Source organism: Hemicordylus capensis, chromosome 6 (assembly GCF_027244095.1).
Source record: "Hemicordylus capensis ecotype Gifberg chromosome 6, rHemCap1.1.pri, whole genome shotgun sequence".
Taxonomy (NCBI): domain Eukaryota; kingdom Metazoa; phylum Chordata; class Lepidosauria; order Squamata; family Cordylidae; genus Hemicordylus; species Hemicordylus capensis.
The window spans coordinates 166,340,021-166,360,200 of NC_069662.1; the positions used below are offsets into that span (position 1 = coordinate 166,340,021).

At 47.8% G+C, this 20,180-nt stretch overlaps 1 long non-coding RNA gene across 1 annotated transcript; it reads left to right on the forward strand.

The window, feature by feature from the left end:
• The first annotated feature begins 5,946 nt into the window (after positions 1-5,946).
• On the forward strand, positions 5,947-18,925 carry LOC128331639 (uncharacterized). The gene is made up of 3 exons (XR_008310378.1): positions 5,947-6,035; positions 9,019-9,197; positions 18,839-18,925. It is a non-coding gene; the product is annotated as an uncharacterized LOC128331639 (long non-coding RNA).
• Positions 18,926-20,180: the final 1,255 nt, after the last annotated feature.

Consider the following 20,180-nt stretch of genomic DNA (forward strand, 5'->3'; position numbering starts at 1 on the left):
TCCCTCAACTCTGGCTCCATGGGGCTGAAACTGTGGTGCCAGAGCTCGGATGTAATGTTGGCGCCGCAGAACTGGAGTTGGAGACGCCCATACTCCACTCTGAACCTTTGGTTCAGTGAGGAGTCCAGGGAAGGAAACCATGGGTCCCTTCTCGCCTTCAAGTCTGGTTTCCTGAATTTGGACATGCATCCAAGGAAACCAGAGAAGTGACCTTTGGTTTCCTGTTACGTCTGAATTGGGCGGTAGTCTCCCATCCAAATGCAAACCAAGGCAGGCCATGCTTAGCAAAGGGGACAATTCATGCTTGCTACTACAAGACCAGCTCTCCTTCCTAATGGTGAGGGAAATTACTCAAAGCAGTTCCACTGAAATCAAAAGGAATGCATTGCCGAACTTTTCCTTCACATTTCAATGGGCTATTTTGTGTAGTGCAACTTTGCTAACTTCTTGCATGCTTGTTCCACAAGTGGTTCATTGCTCTGGTGTTTCTGGAGAGCAAGTTGGGTGTTTTTTCTCCACTTAAAAAAAAGTTCCCATTAGAAAGGAAATGCAATCTGTATAACTGGTGGATTATACAGATTGCATTTCCTTTCTAATGGAGCTACAGAGTGCGGGGGGACTTGGCCACTAGCCCAAACAGTGTTGACCCCAGTGATTGTGTCAGAAATCATTGTGCCAATTCAAACAGCTTCTTTGTTATGCTGCTCTTCCAGTGTGGGCAGGACCCCTACAGGAGAAGTAAGTGCAGCACATGGGAAGTCTGGTGTGACCAAGAGACGAGCAGGATTCCTATCGTCTGTAGCCTTATGTTATAGGTAGCAACAAAGGACTCCTTTTGGCACGTGCCTTTGAACCATCTCAAGGTAGCCAGCATCTTATGGCTGGTTGCTATTTTGCTGTCTCCTTCAGCCGCAGACATTGGCCTGCATGTTGCATATACTGGCAATGGAGGGAGAGAGAAATGTGTCATTGCTTCCTTGTACTATGGCAAGGAAGACCTTGGTCATGCTGACAGAGGATGAATTAAGCTGAACCTTGGGGCACAGGGTAATGTAAGGAACTGAACCCAGGTCTCCAGATTTTAACATGAACATCCTCTTTGCTGACTTTGCAGAACTAAATGCAAGTCTGTGAATATGCCCCAGTTCTGCAGAAGTGCAGAAAAACCAGACTGTGTTCACTGTCTACTAAGTCTCCTCGTTTTTTGTAATCTAATTTTTTTTTAAACCCAGCTTCCAAGTTTCTAGCTCTTGTGATTTCAAAGCTATATTTGTAAGTGTGGAGGGGGCAATATCTGGGGAAACCTCAGGAGTTGGAAGAGTTGCTGAATAAGATATCAATTGAACAATGTAGAACTACTACTCCTCCCTCCTCCTCCCCCCACCCCCGCTCCAAGGTCCCCTTGTGACTGTGAAGGAGCAGAGACTTGTTCTCCGTTGCTGCTGAGAACAGAACTAGAACCCACATCAACAACTTCCTTTTTGAAATTACAAGGAAGCAGATTCAGGCTAGACCTTGGGAAGAACATCTTGAGTTGCTTGACAGTGGAGCAGTATGTCTCAGGCCATGGGTTTCTTTCTTTAGAGGTTTTCAGAGGCCAGATGGCCATCCTGCCAGGGATGCTGTAGCTGCCTCCCTCTCTTAGTAGGCAATTGGTCCAGACCATTGGTTCCCAACCTGGGATCCTCCAGATGTTGCTGAACTGCAACTCACATCAGCCCCAGCTTATTGTGGCTGGGGATGCTGGGAGTTGTAGTTCAGCAACATTTGGAGGATCCCAGGTTGGGAACCAATGGTCTAGGAGACCTCCAAGCTCCCTTCCAATTCTAGAATCCTATACCTGGCATCTTGATGAACATGGCACTAGTGCAAACATGTTTCACTAGTGGGATGTTGCAGTAGCTAGTTCTGCTAAGCTGAGCACTTGAGTTCCCCACTGGTGTTGCCCCAGTGTTAACAGGGTGCTCTTGCACAACCCACGGTGCTCCACCTGCCGTGAAACCATTTCCTCAGTCCATAGATGCCGAGAACGAGGCAAAGCTATCCATGTTCCTTGTTGTGCAAGCGGACCAAGAGTGCAAGAGACTGAGCAACTCTGGGCATTCTGCCGAGCTACGTGACCCGTGCATGTGCATCTTTGTCCATTACACTAGTGTAGCTTTAGTCTGGATGTCAGCCTATGATTGCATGAGACTATGCCGGGGGGAGGGGGAATGACATTACACCATATAGGGAAAAGGGCACAATACTTAAATTATGTCTAAACCTGGCATTGGCCCTTATAACTGCAAACCCTAGATGCTCTCAGGCGCTGGGAAGAAGCTGAAAAATGCTTTTGCCCTCCCAGCTGGGGGCAGTCACCAGCTGATGGAGCCTGGGGTTCAGGGTCAGAGCCCAGAGCAGGCCCAGGGATGGAGCCCTAGAGGGCCAGGTCTAGTGGTCTTGGTGCATTTGGAGGCAGCGCCAGTTCATTTGGGGAAGATCTGGGAGCAGAGTTCAGTGCAAAAGCGATTTATAATATTTCCATAACTTGTATCCAGGTGGCAAAATTCAGGTGTCCTGATTGTGGAATCTGGATGGTCTTGACACACACTAGGGCAGTCCACACGATCACATGTAGGGCAGAAGCAGCCTCCTATCCTAATCTGGGAGCTGTGTTGTTGGCTGATCATCTGTGTTCAACCTAAGGCTGGAGGCACCATCCTAAGCAGTACCCGGGGTCAGTTGACTTTCCCTCCTACCTCATTCAGCAGCTGGGTACATCTGCTGGGCAGGAGGGAGACCTCTAGCCTAAATATGACTGTGTGGATTGCCCTAATCCCCCCGCCCCACAGGGCATTTAAACCATCCTCTGCATCCTCTGTCCCTGGAACCACCACCACGCTGAACACAATCCTCATGTCAATCCACATTTGTTCTCGCTCGAACGTACCAAAGTGTATTCCCTCCTGGCTTTGTATGTCCCAAAGTGCAAGTGTGAGCTGAGGCCAATGTGGGGTGTGTTAATCCTTGGAGACGACAAGCCTCTCGCCTCTCCCTGCTGGTGAGAAAAGGCCATATCAGCACTCCTAAAGATAGACGTCCATGCAGTGAGTGACGGTGGAGAGATAGCGTTTGCCTCTGTTGGCATGCTGATAAAGCCCCACCCTTGGAGGGCTCTTGCTGGAAGGAAACGGAGTGCCAGGAGAAAAGGCTGACCCTGTTTGAGCTCTGGTGCCTATTTTGGATACTGTGAGAGGTCAGCAAGAGTACCAAGCCAAGAGGTACTCTTTGCTTGCACCTCCAGCAAGAGTTGCATTTGGAAACCTCACTTTTCAGTCTTTCTGGTTTCCGGGAACTCTTCCGGCATTGACTGATCTGCCAATGAAGTTCTGCATCTCTGCAATGGAACGTGTGGGGATGCCATGGATCGTGAGGAGTGTTCTCAAGTGCACATTCCATTTATGCAGGGCCGAGAGCCAGAAAAGCCAGGGGCAAAGCTGGGTTTTTATTTGTAACCGTGGACATGCCGTGAATAGATAGCTTTTGCACTGAACTCTGCTCCCCAGTCTTCCCCAGATGAACTGGCTCTGCCTCTAAATGCACGAAGACCACTAGACCGAGCCATTTGGCTCAACCCCTGGGCCTGCTCTGGGCTTTGACTCTGAATCCCAGGCTCCATCGGCCAGTGGCTGCCCCCAGCTGGTAGGGCAAGAGCATTATCCAGCTTCTTTCCAGGGCCTGAGACCATCTAGGGTTTGCAGTTATATGTGGGCCAATGCCAGGTTTAGAAAAGCAAGCTTTGACCCTTCCCTCGTTCCACCTGTGATAATAGCCTTAATGCTGGATGGGGGCGTAGATTAATTAATCCAGTTTAGGTTGCTTAAAAGGGGAGACATTCAAATGACTGGGGATAAGCCGATTAGCCATGACAGCTAAATTGGGCTTTTAGGTTCTAAGGAACATGCCTCAGAAATTAATGCCAGTTGCTGGGACATAGACTGGGGATGCCTCCATCATGCTCTGTGTCTGAGCTTCCCAGAAGCTTCTGGTTGTCTACTGCTTTTCAGCTGATTGAGCAAGACTCTTCTTATGCTTTTATTGTAGGTAATAAATCCCTAACCTAAGGGTCAGCCCCAACTTGCACTTCAGGGCAGTTCACACCAACCCCTTTTCCACATCTGCAGTTGGAACAAACCCTGCAAAAATCGAACCAAGAAACAAAATATTTCTGCTCCTGTGCTCCATGAAAGTTGTTTGCTGCAAATCCGCCACACAAGTCAACAACCAGACACACTGGATGCACACTCTTTCTCCCTTTTGCCTCTGTTATGATTCTGTTGTGACAGGCGTAGGCATTTGAATCCCATCTCCCATGATGGAATGTGTTGCTCAGAAGCTTCGGAGAGGCTGTGGCCATGAGGATGCAACTGGACGGAATGCTCTTCATAGAACTTCACATTATTAAGTGATGGAAGCCAATCATTACACGATGGAAGCCACATTATTAAGCAATGGAAGTCAATTATTAAGCGATGGAAGCCAATCAAATGTTGGAGTGTGCGAACTGGTTCAGATTGAACCTGAGTTCAATTCAAACCAGCCCAGTTCGACCAGTTTGAGCTCGAACCAGACCAGCCCCGCAAAAGACGGAACCAGTCTGAGTTCGAACCAAACCAGGTCTGGTTCTGATCAAACCGAACTGTTTGACTGGCTCAATTGCCCTGCTTGTAAAGGGGAATACGAATACGATGAATATTTATATGCCACTTTTCAACAAAAGCTCCCAACGCTTTTATTTTTATTTTAAAAATAAATAAAATGGCTTCCTGCCCACAAAGGGCTCACAATCTAAAAAAGAAACATAAGATAGACACTAGCAACAGCCACTGGAGGGATGTTGTGCTGGGGACGGATAGGGCCAGTTTCTCTCCCGCTGCTGAATACAGAGAATAACCACGTTTGAAAGGTGCCTCTTTGCTCACTTAAGCAGGGGAATATGGTACGTATTCCCCTTTACAAGCAAAGGGGGCTGGGGAGGGATTCCCTATGTGAAAATGGGTTGGGGGCCAGTTGAGAGGGCACCTTACCGGCTCTTGCGGCGGCAACTCCCCAGCAGTGGTGGAGGCAACGACTCTGTGCAATGGCAACAGCCCCTTTGCCCTGCTGATGCTCCCCCTGCTGCAGGCTTGTGGGCGGCCTGGTTCCAGCCTCCGCACATGCACAGAGGCCATTTGCGTGACTTCCACGCGTGCACGGAGAGGCCATTTACTTCACCACTCGCTTTGCCAATGCGCAAATTGTGGATGTGCATCTCATCTGTGGAGGCTGGGATAAGGCTTCCCACCAGCCCATGGTGCAGGGGGAGCATGGGCAGGACTGAGACAGACCCCCGCCACCGGGGAGCCCCTGCTGCAGCCATGAGAGCTGATAAGGTGCCCTCTTGCCCCACTCCCCAGCCCATTTTGAGATCGGGAACCCCCCTCTTCCCTCCATCGCTTGTAAATCCTTACCAGATTCCCCTTTACAAGCAGAGCAATCGAACCAGGTCGAACCAGTTCGATCCAGTTTGATGCAATTCGACAACTCGAACTGAACCACCGCCGGATCTATCGAACCAGCTTGTGGACCGGGCAGCTCGGCTTGAGTTCCGTTCAAACTCAAACTGAACTGCCCATTCCGGTACCGCGCATACCCCTAATAGAAGGTGGGGGAATCCCACATGTGACATGCCATGCACGCAGCCAGTAGTGAGAACAATCGCATCAGGTCAACATGTGGGTCTGTTTCAGGCCCACAGGCATTTTGCTGATGGGCCATTCAGCTGACGACTCATTACTCACTTTCCCCGCAGGCATTCCTTCCTCGCCAGGGGCCATTGTCTTGTGTTTGTGACATCACAGCCAGTTGCCGTGGGAACCAGTGATGATGTCACAGAGGGAGAATTAGCACCTATTAATGTGAACAAGCAGGGGGAGGACATGAATAATGGGAGAGAGACCAGGTTTGGACACAAATTGCTAGGGAACATTTTGGACAGGAAAATGACTTGAAAGGTAAATGGGGATTTTTATATTGAAATATTATGTTTTCATTACGCTTGGACAGCGAACAAAAGCTCATATTTGAGTAATAAAATTATAAATGCCAGAGTGAGAACAGCTGTAGAATCGTGAAGGGCTTTTTTCCGTGCAGGGCGAGCCAAAAGTTATGATTATCATTTCTTTTAATGCGTATGACAGAGAAAGGCTGCTCAGGGCTGGGTGTCTTAATTGCTCTGCATCAGGAAGGTTTCAAAAAGGCCAAGCAGAGCAATGAGGAAGGGGCATCATTGACTGAAGCACAAATCCAGGTAGTCCAGAGAGCAGGCAACCCAAGAGGCAGGACAGGCAGCACTGGGGGAAGCAGAGTTGGATCCCACCGCCATGTTTGCTAGATAAAAACAGAGACTTGGTTCTAGGACACACACACACACCTCAGTGCCATATGAAGGAGAACGTGGCAGGCCTCAACTCCACAGTGGTTCCACTCCTACATATTGCTGGAGGCTTCTACTACAACTATTAATATACTGCTTTTCAACTCAGGGGCAGAGCCACCATTGTGCGACCAAGTTCAAAGAACCTGGGCCACCACCTTTCAGGGGTCACGCCTCGCACCCAAGACATGCACCCTGGGTCTGAAGCCAGACAGGGGTGTGTGTGGCAGGGAGACCCAGTCCAGCCATGCTGTGGCCCGGTTTGCAAGCTAAATTACACCCCCTGTGTCTGACATCAGAAGCAGGGGGCGTGGCAAGGGGGTGCTGTGGCGGCAGGCAGAATTCAGGCCACCTCTGGCCTCCCTCCGCAACTGTTTCAACTTTTAAAAAAGTTCCCAAAGCAGTATTTTTTAGAAGAAATTCTGAATAAGATACTTCCCACTGACCTGCAGATACCACATTTTGCAGGGACAATCCTGCCACTTCAATTAGCTGAATGTGTTACCCCTGAATATTCTCTGGATTGGACTGCTCTGGTGGTAGTTCTCTGTTGGGCTCGGTGTGTGGGTATGTGCACATGGTAGCAAGCAAGGGAGGCATGGTGCTACTCTCCCTCTCCGCACACGCTTGTAGTCACCACTCAGCTGGGGTGGAGGAGTCTCTCTCTCTCTCTCTCCCTTAAGATGTAACAAAGAACCGCGAGTCCCTCCACTCTCCCATCCACATTCAGATGTCCTGGAGAGTGTCTTCTCGGCAGGACTGCAGAGAGGTGGGGAAGCTGGCTGTGCAGACTTCCTTCTTCCATAATAAAGGACAACTCACAGAGCCAATAGCAGCCAAAGCGAGGGAGGAACTTCTTCCCTCATCTTCGGTTGGGGAAAAGGCTAACTGTGGTGCCAGCATTCGGATGCAACGCTGGCACCGCTGAACCAGAGGTACAGGCAGCGAAACCGAATGCAAACCGAAGGTACAATTCTCTGTTCAGGGAGGGAAGCTGCGGGTATATTGTTTGCTTAAACTGCAGTAGCCCACATTTGGAAGGGCAGTTTGCAAAACTGAAGGGAACTCTGGTTTCGGGTTATGTGCAAATGCAGCCATAGTCACTCTCTCTGTGTGTCTCTGAGTACGTCTCTGTCTCTCTCTCTCTCTTTGTGGAGTGGCAGCAGCAGCTGCTAGTGCTGCTCTCTCGGAACTCCCTTGCAGCAGCCTCCACTCACACTGCCTCACCTCTTGTGACGTACGTGCCATGCATCACATCACTGTGACTGCGCAGGTGCAGTCAGGCAGCACAGACCCAGCCGCATTTGGCCCTCAGTAGGTGGCTGGGCTGCACTGGTGGGCGGGAGGGCTGCTGCGGCTGCAGTGCACCTGGCAGCAGTGCAGTGCAAGCTAGTGGCACAGCCACCATCCAGGTCTCTGGCAGGACATCACACACACACACACACCAGTGCTGGAGAACGGGACTTCGGACCAGAAGTCTGATCCAAAGGGTGCCACTGAGATTACCTTGGGTCATGCCTGACTCTGACTCTGTCTCTGCATACCATATGAATTTACTAGAAACCAAGAGAAAAAAACTTCATAAGTCCCTCCTGTGTTCTGCCTGAAAACAGAGAAAGAGGTAGCCACAAGCCCTGTGCCAATGGACTCCTTGGCCACGCCTCCTGGCCCTCCACATCTGCAGAGGCAGATAGGGCAGGCCCTCAACTCCTGCCTGCAGGCTTCCAGCGGCATCTGGGGGGCCAATGTGTGAAACAGGATTCTGGGCTAGATGGGTTTCCTTGGGCCTGATCCAGCAGGGCTGTTCTTATGTTCTTAAAGCTTTGGGTTTTAGTGTTTTTATCTGCATTTTAAAATTGTTTTAATTGTGTCAATGTTTTAATGGTTGTTTAGATTGTACACCGCCCAAGGGCTTTTTTGTATGGGGCTGTATAGAAATTGAATGAATGAATGAATGAAATCAATCTAAGATCCGGCCATTGGAAGTAAGCATGAAGGGCAACAGGTTCTATCCTAACCTTCTCTTTGACATGCTAAAGCTTTCTGTATGCACAAGTGTGTTTGTCTTAAGGTTTCAATACGGACACAGAGGTGCTGCTGCTCCGTTTGTTTCCCCACTCTTCTAATATTGAGTTGAGCACAACATGTAATACGACATCTTTGCACGATGCATTGCTTTGTCCTCACCTCGTGTCATTCGCTGTCAGCAATGTGCAGCATGATGATGTCACATCATGCCTCTTCTTCAACTACATCAGGGGTTCCCAACCTGTAGTCCTCCTGATGTTGCTGAACTACAACTCCTATCACTCCCAGCTACAATTTATTGTGGCTGGAGATGATGAAAGTTGTAGTTTAGCAACATCTGGAGAACCCCTGAACTAGATGTTATGAGGATAAAGGCAGAAGAGACACTCATCGGTAGCATCTCCACGTCTTTTGCCATGTCCGGTTTGACCTTGAGTCTTTACACAAGCAGACAAGTTTTGCCGGAACTGTTACTCAGTAAGGAGTCTAACCATGCTGAGATGAAAATTCTGATCATTCCCTCTTCCTTCCAGAAGGAAGAAGATGGAACTCTTCCAAGCCATTCATTTGATGGGCCTCCATCTCCAGCTGTCCTCATGAGAGACATCTCCAAACACCTGCACTGGATGTGTGGCTGTTCGGAAATGGAGAAGACTTCCATTCCTGGACTTGGCAGATGTTGTTCCATGCCAACTGTTGACATCTTTAGGGGGTATGGTAGCCAATTTTCCAGGGTCCTTGTAAAGCAGCAGAGTCGTAGCCAGGGAAGCTGGAGGCACACCAGCTTCCTGCATCTTTGGCATAGCATGACGAACCAGAGCCCATGTTTTTAGCTGTGTCCTGAGAGCTCGCATTGTCTAGTGGAAAGGATGTTGGTCAGTCTCCGCTCGGCCATAGGCTCAAGGGCAGTTTTCAGCAAGTCATTCTTCTCACTTAGCCTCAGTTCCTTCTTTGTCAGTCAAATGGGAATTCTGCAGATCTACTTCAGCTTTGTCATTACGAATGATATATGGCTTATAAAGCCATTTGTTCACAAGCACCCTGCTCTTAGGATTTGTCGGAGGTTTGAGAGTTCTGATACACCTGTGGAGATCCCTGCCTTCCAGATGTTGTTGGACTATGCCTCCCATCAGCCCTTCAGCCATTGTTGCTGGGGATGCTGGAGGTTGTGGTGCAACAACATCTGGGGAACCAAATTTGGGAACCTCTGTGCTAGAATATCAGCATTCATTTCAATGGAGGAGGCCAGGCCCCAGGGTGGGGAAGGGACTCTTTATACAGAGCAGTTGATTCAAGAAGTGGGCTGCAAGATGACTTTTGAGTTGTCAGCATTTTGATTGTAAACCCTTTGGGGGGCAGGGATATTTCTTGTGTTGCTTTTGTTATTCAGTCAAGCACCAGGGTCCATGTTCTATAAAAAGGCAGACAAAATCTGCAACAACAACAACAACGGTAATGATGATAAAGTGTGTGTGAATCAGCTTACAGGAAAGGGCCTCAGGTCAATCTATGCCTGGGCTGTACTGTTTCAGATATCAAATGGGGCTTGCATTATGAACAGCTTCCCTATGATAAAGAGCATCCCTAAACAGACAGTATTTATGCTTTATTACCCCACCTTTTCTCCCAGATGGTGCTCCAGATTGCATGCAGATGGCTCACACAAGGGTTCTTCTTCCCCCATTCAGACAATGCCCTGCTTAGCTTCAGTAACGTGGCTGCATCATGTGCCTGCAAACTGTTCTCTGGGACCTGGAAAGATGCTTGCCACAGGCTACATTGGGGCCATTCTCCCTGACAGCTGGGTTTTGATGTGCAGGGAACCTTTTTGCGGAGAAGGGCCACTTTGTCATGTGTGAACCCTCACCTACAATTTGAGGTGGTCCAGCCTAAACAGTTTATTTATTTATTTAACGCATTTATATACTGCACCTATACAAAATCTCAGGGCCGTTCACAATCCAAACAAACAGCCCAAACCCCCAAATCCTATTAAAGCAGATTAAAAGTTCCATAAATAAAATTTTAGAACATCATGAACTAAAAGCCTGATGAAACAGGCGTGTTTTCAAAAGAAACATGCTTTAGAAAGCATGTCAAATCGTGGTTTTTTTTTAACCCAGGCTTTTATATGATTGTCTCCACTGCTGCTTCTTGTATTTTGTACTGTTTTTATGCTCGTGTTTTAATTTTTTTTAAAAAAAAAAAAAATCAGATTTGTTTTTATATTTTTTTAGCTCAATATTTTAATGTGACTTTTTTATAATCTGGTTTTTAAATTTTATTGTGAGCCACCTTAGGATTTTCTTAATGAAAGGCAGGGTATAAATTTAACAATGAATAAATAAATAAAATAAAAAGTCCTTTAAAAACAAGCAAAGATGGGGCGATTCTGGTCTCATTTGGGAATGTGTGTTCCAGAGCCTTGGAGCAATTCTAGAAAAGGCCCAGTTTGGGGTTGCCACCAAGCGAGCCAGTGGCAACTGCAACCGGACCTCCCCCAGTGATCTCAATAGGTGGCAGGGTTCATGAAGAACCCTGGGCCCAAGCCATTAAGGGCTTCATAGGTAATAGCCAATAGCAGCCGGGGAGGGCAGCACCAGGTGAGGTGGGGAGGTGAGAGGCTCCTTTATAAATAAATGAAGAGGTGCTCACCAACATTAAGGCAGCAGCTGCAAGCTCCCTCGAGCACATGTGCAGAGGTCAGGGCCATGTTGCGGCCCTGCAGAAATGCCAAGCAGGGCATCATTGCCCCACACCAGATCCCCGGGGGAGCGCCACTGCTGAGGCAGCTTACAGATGCTGCCCTAATGTTGGTAAGCACCTGTTCATTTGATTATAAAGGAGTCCCTCACCACCACCACCACCACCACCAGTGCTGCCCTCACCGACCGCTACTGGTAATACCCAGCACATTGACAACATCAGTGAGAAGGCGACCTAGTGGTTAACACGAGGGTAGGTCCAGGTAGGTCAAGCCAAGCCACCACTTTTCCAGAGCAGGCCCGGGCAACCCATCCTAAAGAGATTCAGTGCTGTCTAGCCTCATTGAGAAACGAAAAGAAAAATATATGTATGGAATTTATTTTTACATTTACATTTCATTTTACAAGCCGTTGCTTTTGTTAGAATCAGCAAACCTGGATCCATCTATACCACGTTTCGCACACGGAGAAGACAGTTATACATCATCCACAGGTTTAGGGCCGACCAAAGAAATCAGGGAAACGTGAACTCCTGACTAGAGCTTCACAACTTCAATCTGTTAAGTGAAAACACTCTCTTCAGGAAATGGCATACCTTCCCTAAATGCCTGCCTGGAGGCAGTAATGGGCTGGATGAGGGATAACAAACTGAGGTTGAATCCAAATAAGATGGAGGTACTGGGGGTCGGGACCTGAAAGATGGTTTAGAGCTGCCTGTGGTGGGTGGAGTTACACTCCCCGTGAAAGATCAGGTATGTAGCTTAGGAGTGCTCCTGGACCCAAAGTTCTCCCTGGTTTTTCAGGTTGAGGCAGTGGCCAGGAGCACGTTTTATCAGCCTCGGCTGATATGTCAGCTACATCCATTTCTAGAGGTGATTGACTTTAAAACAGAGGTACATATACAACTAACCTGCAGACTTGACTACTGTAATGCACTCTACATGGGGCTGCCTTTGTACATAGTCTGGAAACTACAGTTGGTACAGAATGTGGCAGCCAGATTGGTCTCTGGGACAACACAAAAGGAACATATAGCACTGGTTTTGAAAGAACTGCAGTGGCTGCTGATATGTTTCCAGGTGAAATACAAAGTGCTGGTTATTATCTATAAAGCCCTTAATGGCTTGGGTTCAGGCTATTTAAGAGAGTGACTCCTTTGTCATGAACCCTCCCACCTTTTACAGTCTTCTAGAGATGTCCAGTTATGGTTGCCACCAGCTTGTCTGGTGGCAACTCAGGAGTGGGTTTTCTCTGGGGCTGCCCCATGGCTTTGGAATATGTTCCCTGCTGAAATAAGAGCATCACCTTCTCTGTTTTCAGGAAGACCCTCAAGATCCTCCTGTTCTCGCAAGCTTTTGATTAGAATGAATTTTAATTATTTATTTTAATAACTTGTTTTATATTGTTTTTATTGTGTTTGATGTATTTTAATATTAAAATTTGTACACCACCTAGAGATGTACATGTATGGTGGTATAAAAATATGATAGATAGATAGATAGATAGATAGATAGATAGATAGATAGATAGATAGATAGATAGATCGATAGATAGATAGTGGATTATCACAAGTCTTCATGAAACTTAAGACGAAGTCTCAACCTTACAAGAGCCCTTCTGGAGCAAACTGCAGACCGATTGGTTCCAGCATCCTGTTTCCGGTGGTGGACCAGATAGCTCCAGAAAGCCCACAAGCTCCATTCCAAGCGACTGGCAAAACGTCCACAGAATACACTGGAAGTAGCTCTTGGAATGCTTGGCCTGCAATGCTTGACTTGAAGGCCTCTTCAGTGGCACACTTTGGACCGAACTTCTGGACTTCTGCCCACCCCCCATGTCCCAGTGATGGCCGCCCTGCTGACCTGCACTGCACCGCTGCAGCGGAAGCTGCTGTGAGGATGCTCCTCTGATTCTGAGCAGTAGCACTAGCGCAGCATCCAAGAGAGAAAGAGGGGAGGGGGGAGAGACTGAGATGCAGAGAGACAGAGAGAGAGACTCCCCTCCCCACTGAGCAGTGACTACAGGCATGAGTGGAGAGGGAGAGGCAAGTGCCTTCTAAGCTTGCGACCATGCACACACACACACCCAGACCAACCACCCAGGGGCGTAGCAAGTTTGGAGTGGGCCCAGAGACAAGATTTTAAAATGCACCCCCCACACACTGAAGCTCAGCTCATGAAGTAAAGAAATCTTAAATGAGGCTGAATAGTGGTCACAAAAAGAGTAAAATTGCTATCTATCTATCTGTCTATCTATCTATCTATCTATCTGTCTGACCTATGTACCACAATAGAACATCATCCTAAATTATTTTTTAAAAGGTTTTGTAAATTGTGGACGATGCAAGTCATTTAATGGTACTAGAGAAAGACATGCTGTTCTGGTAGCTCCAGGTCTTAACGCTCACATCAATTTCGGAGGATGAATACAACTGAAGGAAGCCCGGGCGGGTGCGCGGCTGGGGGAGTCAGTCATGTGACTTGCCTCTGGAGGGGGCCAAGGCAGTGGGCCCCCAGACAACTGTCTCCCCTTGCCCTATTGTAGTTACGCCCCTGCAACCACCACCAGAACCAGTCCAGTCCCAGATAACAGCCACAGGTAACAGTGAGTGAGTGAGAGCGGGGTAGTGCATTCAGCTAATTCCAGTGGCAGGGTTGTCTATGCAAAATGTGGTATCTGCAGCTCAGTGGGAAGTATCCTATTCAGAATTTCTTCTTTAAAAAGAAGAAGTTCCCAGCTTTCCCTGAGCATATTCTGATGTAGAATATAGTGCATTGCTGCTTATCTGGTGGTGGTGGTGGTGGTGGTGGTGGTGTGTGCATGTGTGTCCAATAGGTCTTTAGTTCCAGGCTGCAAAATTACCTAGGTGCACCCCTGGGCCTCTTTGACATGTTCCCCTCCAAAGGCACAGGAATTCCATTGTGATGATGTCGCACTAAGTTGGTGTGGAGAGCTGAGCTCACTGCTGTGACTCAACGGCTGTGAATTTCGCAGCACAAATGTTGTCCGGGGCAGCTCCCAGAGGTCAGGAGTCAGGAGCAGCAGCTTATGGCATACTGAAAGCCACCCTGTGCATCGGCTCCCATGCACAATATGCCAGTGGCCAGCCTGGTGTGGTGGAAACCTGCCAGCACAAAGCAGGCATAGCTGGTGAAATCAAAGACGGGTTGGGATGGTGGAAGTCCAAAGTTCATCTAGAGGTCAGAGCAACTGGCGGCTGTTCCCCCAGCTTGCCAGCAATGGGTTTGCAGGCTGTCCACATCACCAAAAGAGTGACACAATTCTGAAAGAGCCGTGCCTAATCTTGGATTTGGTTTGGAGCTGAGCTTTTGACCCATGATGAAAGACTCTTCGTAATTTTTAATCAATCCAGTGATTTTGCTTTACAGTTGGTCCTAGAGATTGGGGGTTGGGGAGAATGGACGTGAACCAGAGCCAAGTGATCTCATAGGGAGGCTGGCTGGTTGGGTTTCACTTCATGCTCAAGGTCTGGGAGCTGATGCACAAGCCCATGTTTTAATGCACAGGAACACAAGGATTTATTGACTGTACATCAGACCATCAATGTGCACATTTCTTTACAAAGTACAAGCAGACACATCTCTGCCCTGAGAAGCTTAAACTTTAGAATTCAACTCAGGGGAATCAGCAGAGGAAGGAGAGGGAGGTGAAAACAGAGATAAACAGGGGAAGAATATGAAAAGATTTCATTCACACATACATGGTCCTAGTTATATTAGGGCATGAGGACTAAGGGGTTAAGTCAAAGGCTTAATTGCCATATACTGAGTCAGACCCTTGGTCCATCTAGCTCAGTATTGTCTACCCAGACTGGCAGTGGCTTCTCCGAGGTTGCAGGCAGGAGTCTCTCTCAGCCCTATCTTGGAGATGCTGCCAGGCATAGAAACTGAGACCTCCTGCATGCAAAATCACCCAAAGACTTAAGTGGTGAGAACCCAAGCAGACTGGAAAGAAGAAACTCAAAATAATAATAATAATTTAAAAAATCTGTTCAGACTGGGTGAATGGCCAGCAAAATGGGAATTAGCTCCAGGGCATGGGGACCTATGAGGCATGCAGTCAGTTTGTTGGAGCTGAGCAGGGCTGGGTATGGTCAGTAATAAGGAGGCCCATTGTAAGTAACTGTAAAGTGAAGCATATTGGGGCAAACGTCCCCCCCCCCCCCATGTATATACTGATGGGTTCTGTACTGGTGAAGAGCAATCAAGAAAGAGATTTGGGGATAATGCTCAACTGTCTTCATGAAAATGGCAGTTCCTAGCCAGCTTGAGTGACCCATGAGTAGTCCAACTGAAGTTAATATTCTGCTCATGAGTAATTTAGGCTGGTTTGGCAGCTAGCAACTTATTGTGCGCCAGCTGTGGAAAGGGCACATTCCATAGTAGCGATTATTGGGAAAGGCACCGCCGCTGAGCTACGACTCCATTCACAAGAGAGAGGTGGCATCCTGCGGCTGATGGCAATAAGGGAGAACAGGTGGAATTGTTCTAGGGAGCAGGAGACTTTTTAATGCTCATCTGTAAACTGGGTGAATCATGGAGGCAAGACCTGAGGTCCCACCCCTGTAGCCCTCAGTGTGCCAAATTTGACCTGGGCAGACTCCTGGGCAGGCGCGGCTAGTGAACACGCCTCCGGGGGGGGGAACGGCGGGCAGCTTCTTTAAGGTAAACTGAGCCGGTGCTCCATGCCCTCGCCAGCAGCCAGGTGAGTGGCAGAGGTGATTTCCTGCTGGGCGGCATGGAGCACCGGCTCCATTTACCCTTAAAGGAGCTGCCCGCTTGCCCCCCCCCCACGGAGGAGAGTTCAAGAGCCGCGCCTGCTCCTGGGTCGCTGAAGGCTCTGGCTGCTAGAATCCACGTCTGCTGGAGCCTTGCTGCCACCCACGAAGCCGTACCTGAAGAGAAGGCAGCACATGTGGAGGGAACAGACCAGAACCCACCCAGAAGCAGCCGGCCCCTCCTCCTCTCCCAGGTGTGCTCATGTCTTCCTCTTTCCCTCGCTTCAATCTGTCTCCTCGGAAATTTCACTGACTCCCACATTTTGCAAAAAATAAGGCCTTTCTAGTTTTCCAAGCACTTCACGGCACATGCCACGGTTCTGCAAGTTAAGCCAGCACGACTGTACCTCTGCGTGCGTGTTGAACTACAGAGAGTGGTAGCGTGCTTAAGGCAACATACTGGACTCATGAGTAAGGTGAGATTTGAATCCAGGACTCCTCACACACAGTTTGTTGGAGATGGACTTCCAGTGCATCGACCTTTTGCACCCACTGCCCTAGTGACCACTAGGGGCATTGGGAGTAGAGACAGTGAGTCAGGGTCTCCCTCTCTGCCCCTACCCTATGCCCCTGGACTGACTCTGCTGCACGTCACAATCCTCCCTTTCCTTCTAGAGAGCAGACGGAAACATCTCTCCCTCTCTCTCCTTACCATCCATGATGTAGTCCTTTAGATTAGAGATAGGTCTTTCCTATTGAAGTGTATTTAACCAAGAAACATTTCGTATTCAGTTCTACAAGGATCTCCATGTGTTTTCTCTAAATAGCTGCAATAACTTAACCATCCTCTGCTACCCACTCTGTAACTGGAGTATGTGTGTGTGCTCATTCCTTAATGCTCTGCTCTTTTACCTATTGAGGGTACAAAGCGACAATTTCTAATGCAGTTCACATTGCTACCCAGTATGTGAAACTCAACACGTTGAGCTTGGTCACTCCCCCACCCTTGCATTAGTATCCCATCCTACTTCCAAGATGTTCTGATCAGCATACAGAGTTCTCTCCCAAACTTTATCTCTACAACAGCCTCCCGAGGTAGGCAAGGTTGAGAAAGGTCACCCAGTGGGGATTAGAATAGAAAACCCAACCTCACCCCTTTGGGCTCAGCATGCATCTGTGCCCAAAGAGTTGCTAGTGAGACCAGTAGCATTTCTCACGGGGAAAGGGTCTCACGTCCCTTCCCAACAGCATGTCTGAGGTCTCCCCAGCTGGGCTTGCTACCTCACTCAGCAAGGCACTCTCAGGCCAAGGTTGCTAGCCCCCGGCTGCTGGCTATGTGGCTGGAGCTGTTGGCGAATCCAGCAACAACAGCCCCATTAATAAATCCGCTCCTCAGTCCTGACATTTGCCATACTCCATCGTGTCATGCCTGAGAAGTCTTGGCCACGCATGCAAGTGGACACACACAGAATGGGGCTGGCAAGCGGTGGGTATGTGCCGGGAGCTCAGCTCCAGCTTCTGACGCCCACGGAGTCTCCGTGAAATGCAAGCTGCCGCTTCCAAGGCTAATATTTACAAGTTGTTCGCATACCGTTTGCTGGATCGGCTCACTCCATTAGTCCTCGAACAGCACTGTGCCATTTCATACAGTTGGGCTTGTGAGGGCTGCAGAAGTGTGCACGGGAAGTGATTGATGGCGTCTGCCTGTTTCATAGCAGGCCTGGAGACAAACTCAGCATCTGTCCAGCAGAGAATCTCTGCCACCCTCAGAGTTGAGCTACAGACATTCTACCAAGGGAGCTGAATGGTAATTATTTTTCTCCAAACACCACAGGAATCTGGGCCTCTGCTAGGAGGCCTAAAGAGCTGTTCTCCATGGGTGAATTTCATGCCCACCAAAGCACCAAATAAACTTTGCATGAAGGCCTTGAGTGGGATTTAAACTGTGCATGGGACGCTCTGCACAATGAACCCACAGATTCGGCTTTGGGGGGGGGGTGGCTGTCAGCTGCAGACTGGTGTCTTTCCATATGATAGGACTGATCTCCAACATGCAGCATAATAGAATCCTAGAAGAGCTGGAGGCTACTTCACTGGCCAACTAGTCCAACCCGATGTTCGATGCAGGGAATCGGCTGCCCGGCCCTGCCCCCTGTTTGAAGACCTCCAATGGAGATCCACCTGCTCTCTGATGAGTCTCCCTGATGTTTAAGATTGGCTGGAATCTTATCATCTTATCTGGGTGCAGACTGGCATCCATAAGGAGAAGGGTCTTTTCAGTGGTAGCACCAGAGCTCTGGAATACGCTTCCATATGCTGGCTGCTGGAAGCCCCAATTGAAGACACACACCCTGACACTTTATGGGTTGTGAATCCTAAAGGACATAGAGTTGTCATAGGTGATTGATTAATCCTGACCCCACTTTTTTCCCTTTATACTCATACTGAGGAGAAAATGGCATGCATCTGATGAAGTGAACTACAGTCCATGAAAGGTTCTGTTACTATGAACCTCATAGCCCTTAGGGTGTCACAGGACTCTGTTGTTCTTCCTTTTTCGTAGCCACACTACCCCAGGACAATGCTGGACAGAGGAGATTCTGCTGACACAGTTGGCAGTGAAAGCCTCATTTAAGTATGATTTTTTTTTTTTTTTAGAAAGGGGGTGGTGGTGGTGGTTATGCATATGGGGTTCTTTAAATACCAAACGTTGTTTGTACCCATACGTACTATTTATCTGATCTGCAGCCATTAATTTCGGAATGAATGGGAACCAATCCAAATGGGTCTAATTTGGTTCTGTTCCCATTGACTCCGAAAAGGAATACACCCCCCCAGTCCCATTGGTTTCAGTGAGCATTGACTATTTTGCAAATGAGAGATATTTCAGTAAGGTCTTTCCCCCCTTAGGACTTTTGCCAGCGGACGTTTTAACAGAAGACAACGATCAATCATTAATCTTTATTACAGTCTGAGACCAGCACAAGGCAAAAGGAACATGTAACAGTGATATTAAAAGCAGATAAAAGCGGTAGTCTATGCCTATTAGTATAAAAACCTGTACGGTTACTATGAAATTACTATAAGATAAAAACTATGAATGTCTGTAAAAAGTGATAAAGAAGCTACAGGTGAAACTCGGAAAATTAGAATATCGTGCAAAAGTCCATTAATTTCAGTAATGCAAATTAAAAGGTGAAACTGATATATGAGACAGACGCATTACATGCAAAGCGAGATAAGTCAAGCCTTAATTTGTTATAATTGTGATGATCATGGCGTACAGCTCATGAAAACCCCAAATCCACAGTCCCAGAAAATTAGAATATTACATGGAACCAAGAAGACAAGGATTGTAGAATAGAACAATATCGGACCTCTGAAAAGTATAAGCATGCATATGTATTCAGTACTTGGTTTGGGCCCCTTTTGCAGCAATTACTGCCTCAATGCGGCGTGGCATGGATGCTATCAGCCTGTGGCACTGAGGAGGTATTATGGAAGACCAGGATGCTTCATTAGCGGCCTTCAGCAATTCTGCATTGTTTGGTCTCATGTCTCTCATCCTTCTCTTGGCAATGCCCCATAGATTCTCTATGGGGTCAGGTCAGGCAAGTTTGCTGGCCAATCAAGCACAGTACACTGTATACTTTTCAGAGGTCCGATATTGTTCTATTCTACAATCCTTGTCTTATTGGTTCCATGTAATATTCTAATTTTCTGGGATTGTGGATTTGGGGTTTTCATGAGCTGTATGCCATGATCATCACAATTATAACAAATTAAGGCTTGACTTATCTCGCTTTGCATGTAATGCGTCTGTCTCATATATCAGTTTCACCTTTTAATTTGCATTACTGAAATTAATGGACTTTTGCACGATATTCTAATTTTCCGAATTTCACCTGTATAATATTGCTAAAACAGTAGCATGTGACTACGGTGTCACAGTAGGGCTAAATCTATAAGATGGTATTGAAAGTTACATGCTATAAGCTGATTGATTGATTAAGTGCTGTCAAGTCAGTTTTGACTCTTAGCGACCACATAGATGGATTCTTTCCAGGATGATCTGTCTTCAACTTGGCCTTGAAGGTCTCTCAGTGGTGCATTCATTGCTGTCGTCATCGAGTCCATCCACCTTGCTGGTCATCCTCTTCTTCTATTCCCTTCAACTTTCCCCAGCATTATGGACTTCTCAAGGGAGCTCGATCTTCGCATAATGTGTCTGAAGTATGATAGTTTGAGCCTG